The sequence below is a fragment of the Gymnodraco acuticeps genome, unplaced genomic scaffold (genome assembly GCF_902827175.1).
Source record: "Gymnodraco acuticeps unplaced genomic scaffold, fGymAcu1.1, whole genome shotgun sequence".
Taxonomy (NCBI): Eukaryota; Metazoa; Chordata; class Actinopteri; order Perciformes; family Bathydraconidae; genus Gymnodraco; species Gymnodraco acuticeps.
Genome location: NW_022990776.1, coordinates 201,046 through 222,426, shown reverse-complemented (window position 1 = coordinate 222,426; position 21,381 = coordinate 201,046). Strand labels below are relative to the sequence as shown.

Below are 21,381 nucleotides of genomic sequence, written 5' to 3'. Positions count from 1 at the left end.
ACCCTGGCCGAAATGTCCCTAAAATGAAGTCCGAGTTTGAAACATATCTCAAATAATGTATGTATTTCCCCACATAAACATAACAGTCTGCAATGAAACGGCTGTCTCCTGTGCGCTCCACTTCCTACTTTCTCCTTTCTCTCTCTTTTTTTTCTTTCATTGCCCTCTAGGGGCTTCGTACAATACAAAAACAAATGCAAATATTTTATTTTAAAAAGTAAAGTCCTTTCGAGTCATCTGTCTCAAGCCTAAGTCTCAAGTCATGAATGTCAAGTCGAAGTCAAGTCGAGTCTTTTATCAATGTTCGTCAAGAAAGTCTCAAGTAAAAAAATAGGCAAGTCAACTCATTGGACTCGAGTCAAGTCATGTGACTCGAGTCCCCCACCTCTGGTATATACTTTGGTTAGAATATTGCTGTATTACTGTATCAAATATAATAAACACAAACAGTTGATAAGTAGTATTTTGTTAACTCAAGGTTTATATTAAAGGGGACCTATCATGCAAAATGCACTTTCGTACGTTTTTATACATGAATATGTGTCCCCGGTGTTCCAGGGAACTCACCAAGTGTCAGAAAACACAACCCTCTCTATTTTCCTCCATACCCAAATCTCTAAAAAAAGGGGCTGCAACGGATCTGATACAGACTGATCCAGATTTGAACACTTTACTGACTTCAGTAAAGTGGTGCTACGGTTATTGGTCAATTCTCCACCTATCATGCCACGGCCGGCCATTGCCGCTCGAAAGCGCTGGAGAGGCTGTAGTACATATGCCAGGCCTGTAAGTGGCGCTGTAGTCTGCCACAAAAGCATCGAAGAAGACTTCCCTTGCATGGTTGCCATGGCTGCCGTTCTGTTTATTCTCCGCTGTGGCTCTTTTTCTCCCTCCCCGAGACAAGCGTTTGCGCCTCCTGCTTTAAAACAAATGAATAATGATTCTATATAATCATATGTAAGGGATAATGTGCAGCGACGCGGTCATTATGGGGAAAAGATCACCGACAGGCTGATCAGGAGCCCGACGCAAAGCGGAGGGCTCTAGATCGGCATGAAGGTGTTATTTATAATGACCGCGTCGCTGCACATTATCCCGCTTATCACACGGCCACATTCTCAAAAAGTAACGACATTACTCCCAATATTAATTGAAATACTTTTATGGATTTAGAAAATGATTTTATTGATTTAAAAAATAGTATGTAGGGATGCTCCGATCGCCAATTTCGGGGCCGATCGCTGGAATCAGTATCGGCCGATACCGATCGCCGATCCGATCGAGTGGGCGGGGCCTAAATAGAAGATTTAAACATCACTTTGAATCTTCCATTTAAAGTGATGTTTAAAACTCAGCTCATTCACTGGAGCTCCCACAAACAACAATCAACTTAATTATTACATTCAAATGATGTACATTATTCAAGTTTACATTCACTTTGGATAATAACACGGGAGAAATGAGCGGAACCGCTCTCTTTCCTCTCTCCCTCTCTCAAATCAAATCAAGTTTTATTTATATAGCACATTTATAAACGATTTTTGGTCGAACCAAAGTGCTGTACATATAATAAAAATAGCCTACAGTAGAGACACTTTACAACAAATACAACAGCACAAATTGTTCAGAATATCAGTATGAGAAAAACGACACCCTCTGTCCTTAGACCCTCTGTCCTTAGACCCTCTGTCCTCAGACCCTCTGTCCTTAGACCCTCTGTCCTCAGACCCTCTATCCTTAGACCCTCACATCGTACAAGGAAACACTTCCAGAGAAAACCCACAGTTTAAAGGGAACATGGGAGAAACTTCAGGGAGAGCAACAGAGGAGGGATCCCTCTCCAAGCATGGACAGACGTGCAATAGATGCCGTGTGTAAATCGAAGAGATAATACATTTTACAGCATATAGACCAAATATTAGGAAATGCATGTGTCTTTAATAAGAAGATGAATCCACGAGGATGTCAGCTACAATCCTGTGGAAGCCATCAGGGAAGCAGCATGACGAGACCCAAGGCAGGACCGCAGAGACAGGTTCAGCCCCGACCCGAAGTCCACGACTTAATCCAGAACTCAGGATCGAGGATCCAAGACACAGGAATACAGCAAGAGGATCAGCCTCGACTCCGAGGCTACTTTTTTCTCTCTTTTTTTCTTTCTTTTATCTCATCCTCTATGGGGGTCCTCGCCTCCTCTTGGGGGGTCCTCACCTCCTCTAGGGGGGTCCTCACCTCCTCTATGAGGGTCCTCACCTCCCTATGTGGGTCCTCACCTCCTCTAGGGGGGTCCTCACCTCCTCTAGGGGGGACCTCACCTCCTCTAGGGGGGTCCTCGCCTCCTCTGTGTGGGGTCCGGGGGCATTCATCAATCTGGTGCACTTTGAGCACAACATGAATTTATGGACACAGCTCTCAACACTCAGATGAAAGGGAACTGTATACTTTTCAATACTCCAATCATCTTTAGAATATGATCACAACCAATAACAAATAATTTAAACTTGTTTATTCTTATCTTATGTTACCTAGTTATTCTTTCTTTTCTTTATGCATATTTATAACTCCTTTTTTAAAAGGTTTTTTTACTGTCCTATACACATTGGAATGATTTCTTACTTTATCTAATTAAATAGCGAAAGCGCTATCTCCTCTCATATATATCTCTCTCTCTCTCTCTCTCTCTCTCTCTTCTCTCTCTCTCTCTCTTCTCTCTCTCTCTCTCTCTTCTCTCTCTCCTATACAGTATCTCATGCAGCTCACTGATCCAGTAATGAGTGACAGGGAAGAATACATATATTTATAATAACTAGTTTAGCTTGTTTCAGAGGTAGATAAAATAGCTGAGTATGTTAGGTCTAACTTTGTGTGTTTCGCTCCGCTTACCGGTCCGGCGGGCGGAGCTGCAGGATTTCTACTTCACACACGTTGCATACGCTATTTTACTGTCTTTTTCGGACACCTTAAAATAATGCCAGACCGGTGAAGCCATTTGGCGAGCTTGTTTTGCCGCACACAGACAAAAGTGTAATGTATTTTACGTCATGCGATCGGCTCTCGCGATCGGCATATTTAGAGAGCACCGATCGATCGGCAGAGAGTGAGTATCGGTCGATCTCGATCGGTGACCGATCGATCGGAGCATCCCTAGTTGTATGTATTGATTTAAATTGACATGCATCCGCTAAGAGAAATAGTCCGTTGTTACCGTTTGAACTAACGTAGCAACGACAGGAACTGCTTCGATAGCGTTTTTGAGGAGCTTTTTGATTACAGATTTGAAAACATCGTTGCTTGCTTTAAAAGTAGCACAATTCATGATGTCAAACCTTGGAAAGTATCTAGATATCCCTGCCCTAATGCCAAAGGAACTGCACACTGAATATGTGTCGCCATTTGATGTCTATGTCTGGACCGCTGCGTAAAAAGGAGGGTTTCTGCCCCATTAGTTCTCTTCTTACTTCTATAAGAATAAAACACGGAGGATGGAGATCTCTTTTTCTCCCCCTCTTCTCCCCGTTGCAGCCCAGCAGCTGATCTCAGAGCACGCTCCCCTCTCCTGCAGGGGGGCGTGGTCAGCTGCAGGGTGGCGTGGTCAGCTGCAGCTCACAGAATCAGCCCCCTGTAAAAACAGCGCTGGAAAGAGCAAATAGAGCGAAATGAGGCGTGGCTAAAATGCAGGATCTTTTTGGTATTTTGAAAAAAAAACTATATTTATATAGGTATGGCCCTACAATATATTGTTCAAATATAGCATGATAGGTCCACTTTAAGTGAGTTTTTATTAACTTGTGTATTTATGCTTTTTAGATTGACTTTCTCCCTTTCTCTGTCCGTCTGTTCTAGAAACCGAAAGGAAGAGAGAGACGTCACAGCTGTCAGCAATGTGACAAATCCTTTACAACATCTGGAAATTTAAAGCGCCACCTGCATATTCACACAGGAGAAAAACCGTACAGCTGTGAAGAGTGTGGGAAAACTTTCACGACATCAAGTAATCTCAAATCACATCACCATATTCATACTGGAGAAAAACCGTACAGCTGTGAAGAGTGTGGGAAACTTTCACTAGATCAAGTCATCTCAAATCACATCAACATATTCATACTGGAGAAAAACCATACAGCTGTGAAGAGTGTGGGACAACTTTCACTCAATCAGGTAATCTCAAATACATCAACGTATTCACTGGAGAAAAACCATACAGCTGTGAAGAGTGTGGGACAACTTTCACTAATCAGGTGATCTCAAAACATCACGTATTCATACTGGAGAAAAACCGTACTGGTGTGAAGAGTGTGGGAAAACGTTCACTCATCAAGTATCTCAAATCACATCAACGTATTCACACTGGAGAAAAACCGTACAGCTGTGAAGAGTGTGGGACAACTTTCAGTACATCAGGTGATCTAAAAACATCACCGTATTCATACTGGAGAAAAACCGTACTGGTGTGAAGAGTGTGGGAAAACGTTCACTACATCAAGTGCTCTCAAATCACATCAATATTCATACTGGAGAAAAACCGTACTGTGAAGAGTGTGGGAAAACGTTCACTACATCAAGTGCTCTCAAATCACATCAACGTATTCATACTGGAGAAAAACCGTACTGGTGTGAAGAGTGTGGGAAAACGTTCACTAATCAGGTGTCTCAAATCACATCTTCGTGTTCACTCAGGAGAAAAACCATAGTGGTTTTAAGAGTGTAGGAGCCGCAATTAGCATATTTTGTTTTTTTCACAGTTTACAATAAACAATTCCCATCTATAGAGCGGCGAAGTCACGCCCATCTACTTCCGCTCCATGGGACCTTATTTCGGAAAAATAATGTATTGAAGTCAATGGAGAGAGAAAATATCTTTCGATCCCGTTTGAATAGTGCCATGAGTTACACATATGATGTTTGTCAATCTTAAAAAATAATTTCCATGTCACAATTTGTCGTAAAACTGTTGAAATATAAGACTATGAAAAATACGCAACTACAAAGACTACTAATCCCAGAGTGCGTAAGTGATGTCATAATTGTTTTCCTCCACTGAGAGATAGCTAAGATCAGCGCCATATAGATATAATCTATCTATATGGCGCTGGCTAAGATAAGATAACTTTAACAAGATGCCTGTGTGCTTAGTACCAGGATGTTATCATACCAGCAATGGGTCTTGCTCGTTCTTTCGCTTCCCGTCTGATGAAAGGACCAGGAGTGGCTGGATCAAGTTAGCTACCTAGCTAGTAGCTAGCACGTTAGTTAGCATTACAGCCTTGTCATTTTTATTAGCCTTAATATGAAGTAACATTAAGTAACCCAACATGTTAAACAGTAAGAGTAGTAGTCATATTTCGTGAACCCTTTGAAGAGTACTGTCACCGGTGTGATCATTCTATAATAATTTAAGCCCGGGGGAGAAATGCTAACGCTAGCATCGGCGATCGCCGATCTTCTACTTCATGCTATCTGCAGAAATGGTTGACATTAAACATTAAAAGACCAGGCAGTTCAGAGAGAATCAAAGGAAGGCAGGCAGCTTTGCATGACATTCTTCTGGACGTGTTTCATTGGGTGTGATAGTGAGGGTAGTCAATCCTTTTGTTGACAAGACAGTAGTGACGGCCATCTTGGTGACGTGTGTTGTTCTGCGAGACCGGAGATGTAGTTCATTGAGCGTTTCACAAACAAATGTGTTCACAGTTTTACGACACATTTTTTTTTTTTGACTTGCAAAATTATCTTTTAAATTGACAAACATCATATGTGTAATTCGTGGCACAATTCAAACGGGATCGAAAGATAATCTTTGTCTCTCCATTGACTTCAATACATAATTTTTCGAAATAAGGTCCCATGGAGCTCCACCGGAAGGGGAGGGACTTCGCCACTCTTTCGGCCTTGTGTTGGGTAATCCTTTTTTCCATTACAGATCCCATCCCAACAGCGCCATCTGTTGACGTAACGTCAGAATTGACATGCATATTGTTCACTGTTCCTTTAAGTTTCGTTTTCTGGCTGTCCATCTGCCGACAGCTGTTTCAACCAGCTGACATTATTGCAGCATTAAATCCAAGCCATTGTCCTATGCAGCTTATGATTCCAATATACGATCCAGTTTGAATGCTGCTCATACCCGGCCGCTTTCCCAGCCTTGGCTCTCGGCCTCTCCTTTCGCCGTCTTGATGAGCGCAGGTGGTGACAATCTCCAGCTGATTGTGGCGTGTTGTCCAGCTGATCCGGGATGATGGTGTCGGTTGTGAAGTAATCCAATTGTTTGTCCGGTGAAAACGATCCTTAATCCAATGCGATATGTTTCTTATTGTCCAGTTTCACTCATAGAGTACGATTCTACTTAATGTAATGGCAGTTTAAATGTTCCAGTGTCCTATATCTTTTTGCCATTACTTCACAGGAGGGTTTAGAGTGATCCTGACGCAGACACAAACATATGAAGTTCCGGTCTTTGCTGCTGCAGTTTTAGAATGATGTTTTATTGCTTTACATACCAAGGTTTAAGTACACGGTGTCAATAGTTGTAGTATGAGCATCTGCTGGGCTGGGCTGGCCGTCTGGTAGAATCGGTATGCTCTTCCTCCTGTCCCTCTCTCCTCTCACCTATGACCCCTTTTATACACCCCGCCACCAAGTGTTCAAAATAATATTGCACTATACATATAATAAGGTAAACTGAGACACCAACAACACCCATAAAATGGCTCCTACAAAGAGTGTGGGAAAACCTTTTCTTAAAGTATTCACCTTAAAGTCCATGAGCGAGTTTCACTGTTCATTAATCTGCTTCATGTATCTGGAACATATTTACGATGTTTTCAGTTTGATTCTATTCTCTTGTTGAAATGATCAGACTACCAAAAATAAAATGGCCTTAGAAACAGACTCGTAACCCTGCATATTTGTTGTGTTTTGCAGCATATTATAAACATGTCATTCCCTTATCTTCAAATACCCCAGGTTGTGTAGTGATGTATTTGAGGTGTACTGTCCACATCGCAGACCTGAAGTCGTGCAGTCAATGTATGCGAAGTGTACAGGACCTTGGTCTCTGAGACTCAAAAAAGCCTTTCTCGCCTACCTGTCCACTTTGCAGACCTGAGATCCTGCAGTCATTTCTCAAAGATGGTGTGGCATATAGAGAGGTGCAATCTCCTGATGGTATAGACCAGGGGTGGCCAACCCGCGGCTCTCGAGCCGCATGCGGCTCTTTGCCTAGTTTCATGCGGCTCTTCAGTTCATATCGAATTTTATATGTGTGAGTTTGGGGGAGAGACACTGACTCCTGACTAGTGTTGCACGGTGTACCGATACTTGAAAGGTACCGCGATACCCCGCCGTTAAAAACGTTACGATTCCTCCGTTTCATTAGTATCGGTACTTTAAGAATAACGGGGAAAAGTACTCCGGTGAGAAAGCGCCGTTTTAATAAGAGCCGTGTGTGTTCAGCGCTCTGTTCCACTCCCTGCACTGCAGCCGTGCCTGCAGTCCCGCCCCTCTCAAGCACGCTCTAAGTCCCTCCCCTCTAAGCACGCTCTAAGTCCCTCCCCTCTCAAGCACACTCAAGTGCCTCCCCTCTCTCGTGCACGCGCTAGCTGCCAGAGCATGTGAGAAAACGAGAAGCATGGCTGCAAGTGGGAGTGCAACTGCCGCTGCGCTTCGGCTTGTTGACAAGAAAGACGCCAGAAGCGAAATTTGGAAGTATTTGAGCGATATCTCTGACAGTGAGGGCAATCCTACGGACACCACGAGGCCTGTCTGTCAGACATTTATTAATTTGATTTAATACGAATTCTTGTCATTTATTGTATTTATTGTTCTCATTGTTTAAAAGTGTGTGTTATGGTTCTGGTGTGAAATAAAGCACATAATTACATTTAAGACCGTTTCCCTTTTTTAAAGAAAATATCGAAAAAGAATCGGAATCGCAATTCTTGACTTGGTATCAAAACCAAAATGTTGGTATCGTGACAACACTAGCTACTCCTGACAGTTAAACCTGATATTTAGTAGGTCTGTTAAGTATTGAATGCTGATAATTCTGACGTAATTTGGCCGGTCAAAGTTGTTTGGCCTCGGATAAAATCGCTCCGTTACTTTCGTCCCGTGTTATGTATGTGGTGTATGTGTGGTGTCAGTATGAGAGGATGACAGCGCGTATAATTTGTATGTGGCCCAAGAGCCAATCACAATAATACCTGCGATGCAGTGAAACAATCACCTTTGAAGGGGGGAAAACCTATCGTTGATTAAACATTACCCAGTGTTTCCCCTACCATTGTCTTGGAGGGGCGCTGCGCCCCGCCAACGGAGCCCCGCGCCCCCCCTGAAATTCAAGGTGTTTAAAAAAAAATATATATAATTTTTAAAAAAAAAATATATATATATAGCACCAAATTGCAAATAATCTATAACTACTGTCACTTTTCACATTGAACATGTGCTCTTTTATTAAATAAACTAAACACTTTCATTTTAAGTTGTGAGTTTAGTGTTTTTGACCCTAAGAAACACTGATGCATTATTCAATAACAATAATCCACAGCTCCTCTCTGCTCCAGAGGATTTAAAAAATATATATCCCAATGCCACAAAAATGCATCAGTGACGTGGTTGAAATCTTGTCTCCAGAAAACAAAAAACTGAAACAAGCGGTATCAGTGACTGTGTGTTTGATGTGGCTCTTTGCAGTAACATAGAAAACATGTGGCTCTTAACCTCTGACTGGTTGGCCACCCCTGGTATAGACTGTATTATAGTGGACATCTGCAACCCTAGAAAACAAGATAACATTAGGAAAATCAATTTGTACAACTCATGTCCAAATCTAACCACTGATATATTTAAAGAAATAGCAGAATATATACATAGGAAGGAAGTTTGGTGTGGTGATTCCAATGCACACAACAGTCTATGGGGCAGCAACCATACAGACAGTAACGGAAACATAGTGGAAGAAATGCTGGAGGAAAGAACACTAGTATGCCTTAATGATGGACATGGCACAAGAGTAGATGTTCACAGGGGGAAAGTCTCATGCCTGGATCTGACATTAGTGTCAAACTGGGTTACGGCTGCTGCCTTCCTGGTCCTCTTAACTGTGTTAATGTGTGTTGCATGTAAATGAGCTGTGCGATTGCCCTGTCGTGATTGGCTGCCATCTCCTGGTCCGCCCCCTGAAGATTGTGATTGGAGCACGCCGGGTCTGACGCACTCCAATCGCAGCGTACAGCCGGCGCACACCTGCTGGAGACGACTACAAAGCCTGGGGACAATCATCACTCTGGAGGCTCTGTTGAGTGAACAGACGCCTCTCGCTACTTGCGTCTGTGGTTAAATTGTGTGGTCTGTGTTTTGTAGTGTGATATGATTAGATGTGACTATGTGTTTAGAGTATCTGAGTCTCTAAATTGACGGTAGTTGTTTAGTTTAGCTGTGTTTTTTTACAGCCTGCTTTTCTTTAGTTAGCACAACATTGACAGTGAGGGTTTTAGTTACTATTTAGTTTATCTATTTCTTTGTATGTAAACAGGCTCCCTTTTTAGAGTCCTCCCTTTGTTTGGTTGTTATGTAAACTTGCGCCCTTGTGGCCACTTTGTTTGTTTCAGGCTGCCTGCCTGCCATTTTGTTTCACCCTGGTATAATAAAGCCATTATAATTATTACCAATTCCAATCTGGTGTATGTTGCTTTCCTCTTCCCCTAGTCGGGACGTAACAAACTGTTTGGTTCATACATGCGAATGGTTTGTTTTGAATAACTCCACTGTAGGAAGTGACCATTATCCAGTGCTTCCTAAAATGAATAATAATGTATATATGCAGGAAGGAGGTGTAATAACCAGGTGGTGCTTTGCTAAAGCTGATTGGGGGAAATGTAGGATATGGTGTGAGGAGTCGGTACACCTGCTAACATCAGAGGGAAGCATAGAGGTCATTACAAGCCACATAACGCAACATATACTAAATGCAGCAGAGAACAGTATACCCAAAGCAACAACCAAGGGTAGGAAGAAAGTGGTGCCATGGTGGAATGAGGAATGCAGCAGGGCTACTAAAGAGTGAAACGATGCATTTAGAGAATTAAAGAAATATGACACAAAAAATGTTATAGAGTATCAAAGGAAAAGGGCAGCTGCTCGGAAAAGGAAATCCATTAAAATGCCAGCTTTGGTTGATGGGGAGAGGCTGGCAGTGACAGATAAAGAGAAGGCAGGTATGTTAGGAAGGACACTTGCAGCAGTACATAGTGGGGAGCATCTCAGTGATATCCATAGGCAGCAAAAACAGCAGTTACTAGCAAAGAATGAAAACGTGAAGGAGAAGAGACAGGATAATAGGTCAGCTCTGGATGTGGAATTAGTAAGAGTGAGTAATGACGTGGGAAAAACATTGAAAATGAAAGAGATAATGGCAATAGTGTACTTTGACATTGAAAAGGTGTATGACTCTGTGTGGAGGGAGGGGTTACTGATCACATTGAGTAGACTGGGTATTGGAGGGAGAATGTTCAATTGGGTAAGGGCCTTTTGAACAGACAGGACATTTAGAGGAAAGGTTGGAGCAGATCCCCAAGGGAGTGCAGTCAGTCCAATATTATTTAACATCATGATTAATGACATATTGACATGCTTAGACACATGCATCCAATCGGCTCTACACGCAGATGATTGGGCTATGTGGATGAGGGGAAGACATGCACAATCGTCCATTGTTGTTGTTGTCGGTGTCAGCTATGAGGGTTTTCCGCGCGGTTTGGCTTTATGAAGCAGGCACGCAAACGGTTACGTCATGACGCAAACGATGACGCAATGACGCAGCACCAGTCGGACTTTGAGCGGTGTGAAAAGAGCTTCCGCGAAACCGAAGAACCGGTTCTGAACCTGAAAAGCTCTAGCACGGAGCTTGAACTGGAGTTGCGTTGGTGTGAATGAGATAAATGGGAAAAAGTGTGTTCCGGGCCCAGCAACCTAAAGGAAGTGTAGTACCGCCGTTTGACCAGCACGAATATTCTCATCAGACTCTGGCGCACTTCCTGGGGGCTTGGTCAAACTGCCATCACTACTACTCTGTACTCCAACCGGAAGTACTCGGCCTCACACCCATCCGCCGGAAGTTGATAGACTTCATCTTGTGCACAGAGCCTGAGCACAAGATGGCCAAAAACCGAGAGGAGAAGAAGGACAAAAGAAGAGGTGAGTGGATTAAACACATGCAGACGTTTCATTAAGTGTATACTATTTACACCTGTTAGTTTAGCTTACAGTTAATCACGAATCAGAAGTTATCTTATTTAACACAACAGCTGTAATCTTGGAAGAAAGAAACTCACACAAAAACTTTAAAATGTGCGCCAAAAATAGTCTCAAACTATCTTTAAATAAAGGCTAAAAGCAACAGTCTAACAGCTACAGTCTAAAAGCTATCGGATAACAGCTAAAGTCTGCTATCGTCTAACAGCTAACGGCTATCGGCTAACAGCTACAGTTATTATTCCAGTTCGGCTCTGGGGGAGTAACAGTTGATTTGTAATGCTCAGCTGACTTTATGTTAGTTATTTATTACACCAGTTGTCTTTAAGACGGTTTCAGTTGTTGTGTTGGTGCTCTTTACCATAGATATGGTTTTGGTAAGTGAACAAACTGTGAGCTGTAAGTTAGAATGTAAGTTGCTACACAGATTATGATGAATTATATATAAATATTTGTATTATATTAATAATAATTTACACAGAAAACCAACTTGTAATGGTTAAAGTAATTTGCATGTAACGTTAATAACTATCTGACCTTTCTATCATTTCTCTCTGCTTAGCATCAATTGACTAAATGGATCAATTTGGAACATGTTCACGTCACAGCAGCATAGATAAGACAAGGCACTGCACGTGGTGTGATAAAACACTACATATAAGCATCTAGAATAGAACATATCATTGAATAAACTCTTTGAATTCCTCCTCTTCACTGCTGACAGTTTATGATGAATTATATCTAAATATTTGTATTAATTAATAATGAAGCATCTCTGTGGTCTTCATCAGGACAGCTGATGAGCAGCATGGAGGAGAAGAAAGAGACCCCTGGAGCTCAGGTCAGTGTGCACTTCATCACAATATATTTATAATTCAGCGTTTCCGCCAGGCGGGCGTCTTGCCTTCATTTGACGCCCTTATTCAGCTCGGAACGCCATCTATTAGGGGGGTAACGCAGGGCTCGACATTAAGGACTTCCCGGGGCCATCTAGTATTTAGCTCGGTCAATGCTGGTTGCCCGATCGGGCAATCTATTATGCCAGTATCATGCAGCTCGCGGATCCAGTAATGAGTGACCCGACAGTAAAACTAAACATATCTATAACTAGTTACGGTAGTTTGAGAGGTCAGATCTACTCCACATTAAGTGTTAGACATTAGAATTGACTATTCTTGTCTGTCACATACTCTTCTTGTCTGTCACATAAGTGGCGCAACTGAAGCGGTATTGCGCTAAAGGGAAATTATTTTGACCGAAGAGATTTAGATTTGCCGGCTAACAGGAACTCTGACGTCACCATTTTGTGTGCTTCGTGGATACGCTCGTCTCCTCTCTATGGGCTCAGAACAGTCTCATAATACACACATGCACACAGAAGGATTCACAGGTGCCTGTGTTTGGATCAATACTTTCTGATGTTATATGATATGCTACATATTAGCTAGGCTACATGGCCCTAATGTGTAAAGTTATACAAGCATTTGTACCAGTGCTTTTCACAAGTAGACTCTTGCAGCCCAGAGTATAGGAGTGATTCAACAACAACAAAAAGACATATGAGAAGTGATCAGGACGAACAGAAAGAGGAAAAGGAAAAGAGAGATGAAGAGACCAGGAGGGGCAGAGCAGGAGGAAGAGGAGGAGATGAAGAGACCAGGAGGGTCAGAGCAGGAGGAAGAGGAGGAGATGAAGACATTAGTGAAGAAGAATAAATATATGTGAGGAATAAAGATGAAGTATCAGAAAGAGGGCCAGAGGCAGGGATCAGGAGGCAGATGAGACTCCAGCTGGACCACATGGTATGTTCTTATTCTCCTTACATATTCCATTACATCAGCTCAATCTAGCAGCTCTTAGTATTGACAAATATTGATTGAAATGTGTTGCTGCACAGCTCACCTGTAGCTCTCTGAAGAGATGGGTGATGTCATTTGTGTACTTAATTATAATTAAGTACTTACAGTATGCAGAATTCTGAGTATTCTCTGCATCGGGTGCCTTTTGGGTCTTTATATCTTTGAAAAATGAAACCAAAATGTCTGGTCATAACATCTGGTAGTGGACTACTTACATTTTCCCACCTCAGGCACAAAATATATATAATTACTAGGAATTTCCTTGAAAAAATCTAACAGGGTTGAAGTTTTTGACAAAAAGTAGGCATGAGACCTTGTTTAGCTAAGATATGGCACCACATGGAAGTCAAGGACATTACAAAATTGTAATATTTTGCAAAACTATTAATTATTTACTATTATTAATTCATACAATATAGTTGAAATGTTGAGTTTGTCAATCTTAATCTGAAAATACAAAAACTGAAATATAGGTAAGAGAAGAAACTGACACTTTTGTGATGTAATTCCCTCAATGCAGATCACGGACTGATCCATTATTTTAATAGGAGGGTACATTTTATGGGGTGACGGGGTTGAAACAAACTGAGGGACAATATTGCAATTTCATAGATAATTCAAGTATTTTTTCAGAATTTATTTTTGATCAGTTAAAGTTGACAAGCATATGATTATATTAGCAGCAACATTTTGGGATAATTGGCCATTTTGATTTGTTTAATATTAAATTAATATGTAATAATGCTTAGTGAGGACATGCAAATATGTCTGTCTAAGACAACCAATTTTTTTTAAAACAAAATATATATTAATTTTACATTGTAATGCAAAACAACCTGTTCCATTAATTCATGCTTTAAAATACATTTTGTAGTTTCCTTTCATTTAAAATGGTTGAGGTAAGCTTGGGGGACTTAAAGGGCACCTGATTGTTTGTCTGAACACCTTGTTTCTCTTGTGCATTAAGAACACTTGTGTTAGGGCATGAATTAACAATAAATAGGTTATATACAGTATAAAATACCACGTACTGTCCGCCCTCCTATGCCACCCTGGCATGACCTCTTGCCTCCCCTTTGCCCCCCCATGTAAAATGTTCTAGAACCGCCACTGATGTAGAGTATCATATATGTTGCATTCATTTAGTAGCATTTATACATATATTACTGTTAATGCAAATGTGAGATATAATCCAGACAAACAAAGAGTATTACAAGAACGATATCTCTGATATGTAGCTAAGCGAAACGGTTCATTGTAAGGCTTTAACTGTGCTGTTATCTGAAAGTATAAACCACATTCAAAGAGAGAAGAGGTCGTTTCCTTCCATCAGAAACATTTTTTAACCAGTTTCTAAGTATTGTTTGTTTCATTTCCAGCTCGTCCTGTCTTTGTTTACAAATACAGACTGCTAGCTCTGAAGCTAACCAGGGTTGCCAAATGTGGGTACCTGGCTGGAGTGAGATTTTGATATTTAATTACACACATGCGCACTAAATGACTGCTATCGTGTCAGTAGCGGGACCTTAGCATATATATAGGATATACAATATATACAAATACACAATATATACACAGACTATAAAGGGCACACAGTTTCATTCACTAATGAAAGTCAAACACATGTTTGTTTCCACTGTTTCATTGTGTGCATAGGCCTGTCGCGATAAGCAAATAGTTGACTTATCGCTCCAATACACACCTCAATGCTTTATATTGTAGTCTATCCATTTGTAAGTGATGTTTTTGCTGCTGCTCCATACGCTATACAACCATAGTCTGTTGTGGACCTCATCATTGATCTGTAAATGTCTATTAATGCTTGTTTGTCTGCGCCCCAGTTGCATCCAGCTACAGCTCGCAATACATTTAATACATTTTAGCATTTTGTTTCCACTTGATTAATATGCATGTTCCATGTGTATTTGCATACACCACAGTCCTAGGTATTTGAACTCATTCACCTTTGTCATTGGACGATCATATAGTGTTAGCTGTTGGCCATCAATCTTGCGTTTGTTTGTAAATACCATGTAGCATGACTTGCTTTCTGACATTTTGAATCCCCAGTTATATGACCACCTCTCCACTTTTTTAATGCTCTAGCTTCTCCATTACGTATGGGGCATGTCTTCCCCTCATCCACATAGCCCCATCATCTGCGTGTAGAGCCCATTGGATGCATGTGTCTAAGCATGTCAACATGTCATTAATCATGATGTTAAATAATATTGGACTGACTGCACTCCCTTGGGGAATACCATTTTCTATTTCTAAATAATTGGAAATATCTGCTCCAACCTTTCCTCTAAATGTCCTGTCTGTTCAAAAGGCCCTTACCCAATTGAACATTCTCCCTCCAATACCCATTCTCCTCAATGTGATCAGTAACCCCTCCCTCCACACAGAGTCATACGCCTTTTCAATATCAAAGTACACTATTGCCATTATCTCTTTCATTTTCAATGTTTTCCCACGTCATTACTCACTCTTACTAATTCCACATCCAGAGCTGACCTATTATCCTGTCTCTTCTCCTTCACGTTTTCATTCTCTGCTAGTAACTGCTGTTTTTACTGCCTATGGATATCACTGAGATGCTCCCCACTATGTACTGCTGCAAGTGTCCTTCCTAACATACCTGCCTTCTCTTTATCTGTCACTGCCAGCCTCTCCCCATCAACCAAAGCTGGCATTTTAATGGATTTCCTTTTCCCACTCATCTGCTTAAACATGGACCAGACATCAATCAATCAATGTTTATTTATATAGCCCAATATCACAAATGTTACATTTGTCTCAATGGACTTTACAGTTTGTACAAAATATCAGTTTGACAATACGACACCCTCACATCGTACAAGGAAAAACTTCCGAAGAAAACCAACAGTTTAAAGGGAAAAATGGGAGAAACCTCAGGGAGAGCAACAGAGGAGGGATCCCTCTCCCAGGACGGACAGACGTGCAATAGATGCCGTGTGTAAATTGAAAAGATAATACATTTGCAACATAGGTAGTCCAAATGTTTGGAAATGCATGTGTGTATAATAGGAAGATGAATCCACGAGGATATCCATCCAGGACCTATGATCCAGGACCACAGCCACGACTCAAGATCCAGGGCTCACGATGCAGGACAGAGGAGCGCAGGATCATCCATGACTCCGGATCCCGGCGTATATAGACACCAAAAAGAAAGACATTTGGGGAAGCTGGGTTAATCGGAACATGAGAGTACACAGGTATAGACAGAGAGAAGGAAGAAGTAAGATGTCCCCCGACAAACTAAGCCTATATCAGCAAAACTAGGGGCTGAATCTAATCAGCCCTAACTATAAGCTTTATCAAAAAGGAAGGTCTTAAGCGCACTCTTAAAAACAGATAGGGTGTCTGCCGCCCGAACACAAACTGGAAGCTGATTCCACAAATGTGGAGCTTGATAAGAAAAGGCTCTGGCTCCCATTGTACTTTTAGAGACTCTAGGAACAACCAACAACCCTGCATTCTTGGAACGCAATGCCCTAGTAGGACAGTAGGGTATAATGAGTTCTTTAAGGTAAGATGACGCCTGCCCATTAAGGGCTTTGTAGGCGAGAAGAAGAATTTTAAATTATATCCTGTGTTCTATAGGGAGCCAGTGTAAGGCAGCCAGAACAGGAGTAATGTGGTCCCTTTTCCTAACTCTGGTTAATACACGAGCCGCAGCATTTTGAATCAGCTGAAGCGACTTGACTGACTTATTGGTACACCCTGATAATAAAGAGTTACAATAATCCAGCCTTGAAGTAACAAATGCATGGACTAGTTTCTCTGCATCGTTTTGAGGCAAGATATGCCTGATTTTTGCAATGTTACGTAGATGGAAGTAGGCGGTCCTTGAAATTGATTTTATGTGGGCGTTAAAGGATAAATCCTGATCAAATATAACACCAAGATTCCTTACAGTCTCACTGGAGGCCAAATTAATGCCATCCATAGTTAGTATATCCTTAGATAATTTGTTTCGTAGATTCTTCGTGCCAAGTACAATAACTTCAGTTTTGGTCGTGTTTAACATCAAGAGGTTTAAGGTCATCCACTTTTTTAAGTCCTTAAGGCAGTCTTCAATTTTATTTAGATGATTAATTTCATCAGGCTTGATTGATAAATATAGTTGAGTATCATCCGCATAACAATGAAAGTTTACAGAATGATTCCTTATAATATTGCCTAACGGAAGCATATATAATGTGAACAAATAGGTCCGAGCACTGAGCCCTGTGGCACTCCATGGCTAACTTTGGTTTGCGTGGAAGATTCATCATTGACACGTACAAACTGAGAGCGTTCAGATAGATAGGACCTAAACCAGTCTAAAGCAGTTCCCTGTATGCCAACTAAGTGCTCTAGTCTTTGCAATAAGATATCATGGTCGATAGTATCAAATGCAGCACTGAGATCGAGCAAAACAAGAATAGAGACACGTCCCTTGTCAGAGGCTATTAGAATGTCATTTGTGACTTTAACCAGAGCTGTCTCTGTGCTATGATGTGTTCTAAAGCCAGACTGAAAATCTTCAAATAAATCATTGTTTTTAAGTAATCACACAACTGTTTTGCGACCGCTTTCTAAAGAATTTTTGAGAGGAACAGAAGATTGGAAATAGGTCTATAATTGGCTAAAACCTCTGGATCGAGGTTGTGCTTTTTTAAGAAGCGGTTTTATCACTGCTACTTTGAATGATTGTGGAACATAGCCTGATAATAAAGACATATTCATAATATTTAATAAATAAGTGCTAATTAATGGAAAAACTTCCTTCAACAGCTTAGTTGGAATTGGGTCTAACATACACGTTGATGGTTTAGAAGAGATAATCATTGAATTTAATTGTTCAAGGTTTATGGCTGAAAAGCATTCTAGTTTACTATCTAGTGTAATATTAGAACTTACGTTTCCGGGAGCTGTTGATAACACTATACTGGTCAAAGGTAAGAGGTCATTAATTTTGTTTCTAAGAGTAACAATTTTATCGTTAAAAAAGCACATAAAATCATTACTACTGAGTGCTATGGGAATAGAAGGCTCAATCAAGCTGTGGCTCTCTGTCAGCCTGGCTACAGTGCTGAAAAGAAATTGCATTATTCTTATTCTCATCTATTAATGAAGAGTAGTAGGCTGCTCTCGCTTTACGCAGTGCTTTCTTATATTCATTGAGAGTAATATGCCAAATTAAACGAGATTATTCAAGTTTAGTGGAACGCCATATCCTTTCAAGTTGTCTCAACTTTTGCTTTATTTTGCGGGTTTCGGCATTATGCCATGGAGCTAATCTATGTTGTTTTATTTTCTTCTTTTTCAAAGGAGCAACAGAGTCTAATTTTATTCGCAGCGCATCTGTAGCACTATCAACAACATGATCAATTTGGGGTGGTGTACATTTTGTATAAGTTTCCTCCCTTACATGCAGACATGCTATCGAGTTAAGTATTGTTGGAATCTCTTCCTTAAATTTGGCTATAGCACTAACAGATAGGTTTCTGCTGCAGGAGCTTTTGACTAATGCTTTGTAGTCTCGTAACAGTACTTCAAAAGTTACTAAGAAATGGTCGGATAAAGCAGGATTATGCGGTTCGACTAATAGTTGCTCAATTTCAATACCATAAGTCAGAACAAGGTCGAGAGTGTGATTATTAGCAGTGGGTTGGTTTATTACACTCTGGACAAAAACCAACAGAATCTACTATAGAGTTAAATGCAAACAGTAAGGCTTTTTATCATCGTCAACATGAATATTAAAGTCACTACGATAATTACTTATCTGTTTTAAGAACAAAGTTGATAAAAACTCAGAGAAATTCAGATAAGAATTCTGAATAAGGACTGGTGCACGGTACACTGTAACAAATAAGATTGGCTGGCAAAGTTTTCCAGGTCGGATGCGTAAGACTAAAAACGAGACTTTCAAAGGAGGTATAATTTAATTTTGGTTTAGTATTGATAAGTAAACTTGAGTCAAAGATTGCTGCATCTCCACCTCCTCGGCCCGTGCCTCGGGCAATATGAGTATTGATATGGCTGGGTGGAGTGGCCTCATTTATGCTGACATATTCTTCATGTCTCAACCAAGTTTCAGTGAGACAGCATATATCAATATTATAATCTGATATTGAATCATTTACCAATATTGCTTTAGATGCTAGAGATCTTATGTTTAAGAAGACCACATTTAATATTCCTGTTTTGTTGCACTGTAGTAGTTGTTACATTTACTTTTATTAGGTTATTATGTATGACACCCTCTATTAGGTTTTACCTTAACTTGTCCTTGGGCAGGACACACACACCGCTAATATTGGGTATTTTATTTTTATTTATTGTCTACACATGCAACAATACAGAAGGAGTACAGTGATGTGTTCACAGGTGACGGCTGCCTGGAAGGAGAGTACAAGATCGAGATCGACGAGAGGGTGGAGCCGGTGAAACTCCCCAAACGACGAGTCCCGGTTGCCATGATGACTCCTCTCAAGTTAGAGCTGCAGGATCTACAAAGGAGAGAGATCATCACACCTGTGGAGAAAAGCACAGACTGGATAAGTAGTCTTGTCACAGTGCAGAAAACCTAATGGCAAGCCAAGAATATGTATTGATCCAAGACCACTGAACAAGGCTCTAAAGCGGAGCCATTTCCCACTTCCTACCATTGATGACATCCTTCCAGACCTGTCGAGAGCAAAGGTGTTCACAGTCTGTGATGGCATGTGAAATTGGAGGAGGAGTCAAGCTATCTAACAACATTTGCTACACCGTTTGGCAGATTTAGGTGGCTCAAGATGCCGATGGGAATCAGCCAAGCACCTGAGATTTTCCAGCGGATACTGAATCAAGCACTGGAGGGTCTGCCAGGCATCTACATCATAGCTGATGACGTATTGATCACAGGAGAAGGTGACACACAAGAAATGGCCTTCAAAGACCATGATGATAAATTGAGACAGTTTCTAAGCAGATGCAGAGAAAAGAATATCAAACTGAATGCAGAGAAATTCAGGTTGAGGCAGCAGGAGGTGCCATATATTGGACACCTGCCTGACAGCAGATGGACTGAAAATTGACCCCGAGAAGATCAGGGCAGTGAGAGACATGCCAAGACCAACTGACGTGAAGGGTGGACAGAGACTGATGGGCATGGTAAATTATCTCTCTAAATTCTACAAACACCTGTCAGATGACTGTGAGATTGTGAGACAGCTCACACACAAGGAAAATATGTGGGAATGGACAGAAATACACGAAGAAGCATTCAGCAGGCTCAAGGACAATATGGCCAAAACACCAGTACTGAAGTACTACGACCCACAAGAGGAACTGACATTGCAGTGTGATGCTTCAAAAACGCGGCTGGGAGCAGCACTGACTCAAAAAGGGAAACCTGTAGCATTCGGGAGCACAACTATGCCCAAATAGAAAAAGAATGTTTAGCTATTGTCTATGGCATGGAAAAGTTCCATCAATACACGTATGGCCGGAAAGTGACAGTACAGAGTGACCATAAGAACATTGTCAAGAAGCCACTGTTAAGTGCACCAAAGAGACTCCAACGTATGTTGCTCAGACTTCAGAGATATGATTTTGATGTGATTTATGTCCCAGGTCGTGACATGTTACTTGCAGATACATTGAGTAGAGCATACTTACCAGAGAGCTCATCTGCAGGAACAGTGGAGGTTGAGATTGAGACGGTCAATATTGTGGGCCTACTTGCCTATCTCTGAAGAGAGACTGAGCACAATCCGCTCTGCTACACAAGGAGACAAAACACTACAGACACTTAGCAACACCATTCAGAAGGGATGGCCTAAACATAAGAAAGACACACCGATAGATATTATGCACTACTACTCATTCCAGGAGGAACTGAGTATACAGGATGACATCATCTTCAGAGGGGAGAGAGCTGTCATCCCATATTCACTACAAAGGGACATCACCCGCCGGATCCACTCCTCTCACCTGGGTGTGGAGGCATGCCTCAGGCGTGAGAGAGTATGTGTCTACTGGCCGGGAATGAATGAACAGATAAAAACGTTCGTAGTGAAATGTGACATTTGCAGATCAGTTGACACGAAACAACAAAAAGAGACACGACATCCACATGAGGTACCAGGCAGACCATGGGCCAGGGTTGGTACAGATTTGTTTACCTTTAACGATAAGAACTACCTCATTACAGTGGACTACTATTACAACTTTTGGGAAGTTGACTACCTACCTGATACAAAGTCAA

At 41.2% G+C, this 21,381-nt stretch overlaps 1 long non-coding RNA gene and 1 pseudogene across 1 annotated transcript; both read left to right on the top strand.

Moving 5' to 3' along the window:
• The first annotated feature begins 3,637 nt into the window (after positions 1-3,637).
• Positions 3,638-5,267, top strand: LOC117557025 (annotated as a pseudogene).
• Positions 5,268-10,977: 5,710 nt separating this feature from the next.
• LOC117557017 lies at positions 10,978-21,273 on the top strand. The gene is made up of 3 exons (XR_004570647.1): positions 10,978-11,196; positions 12,045-12,094; positions 19,518-21,273. It is a non-coding gene; the product is annotated as an uncharacterized LOC117557017 (long non-coding RNA).
• Positions 21,274-21,381: the final 108 nt, after the last annotated feature.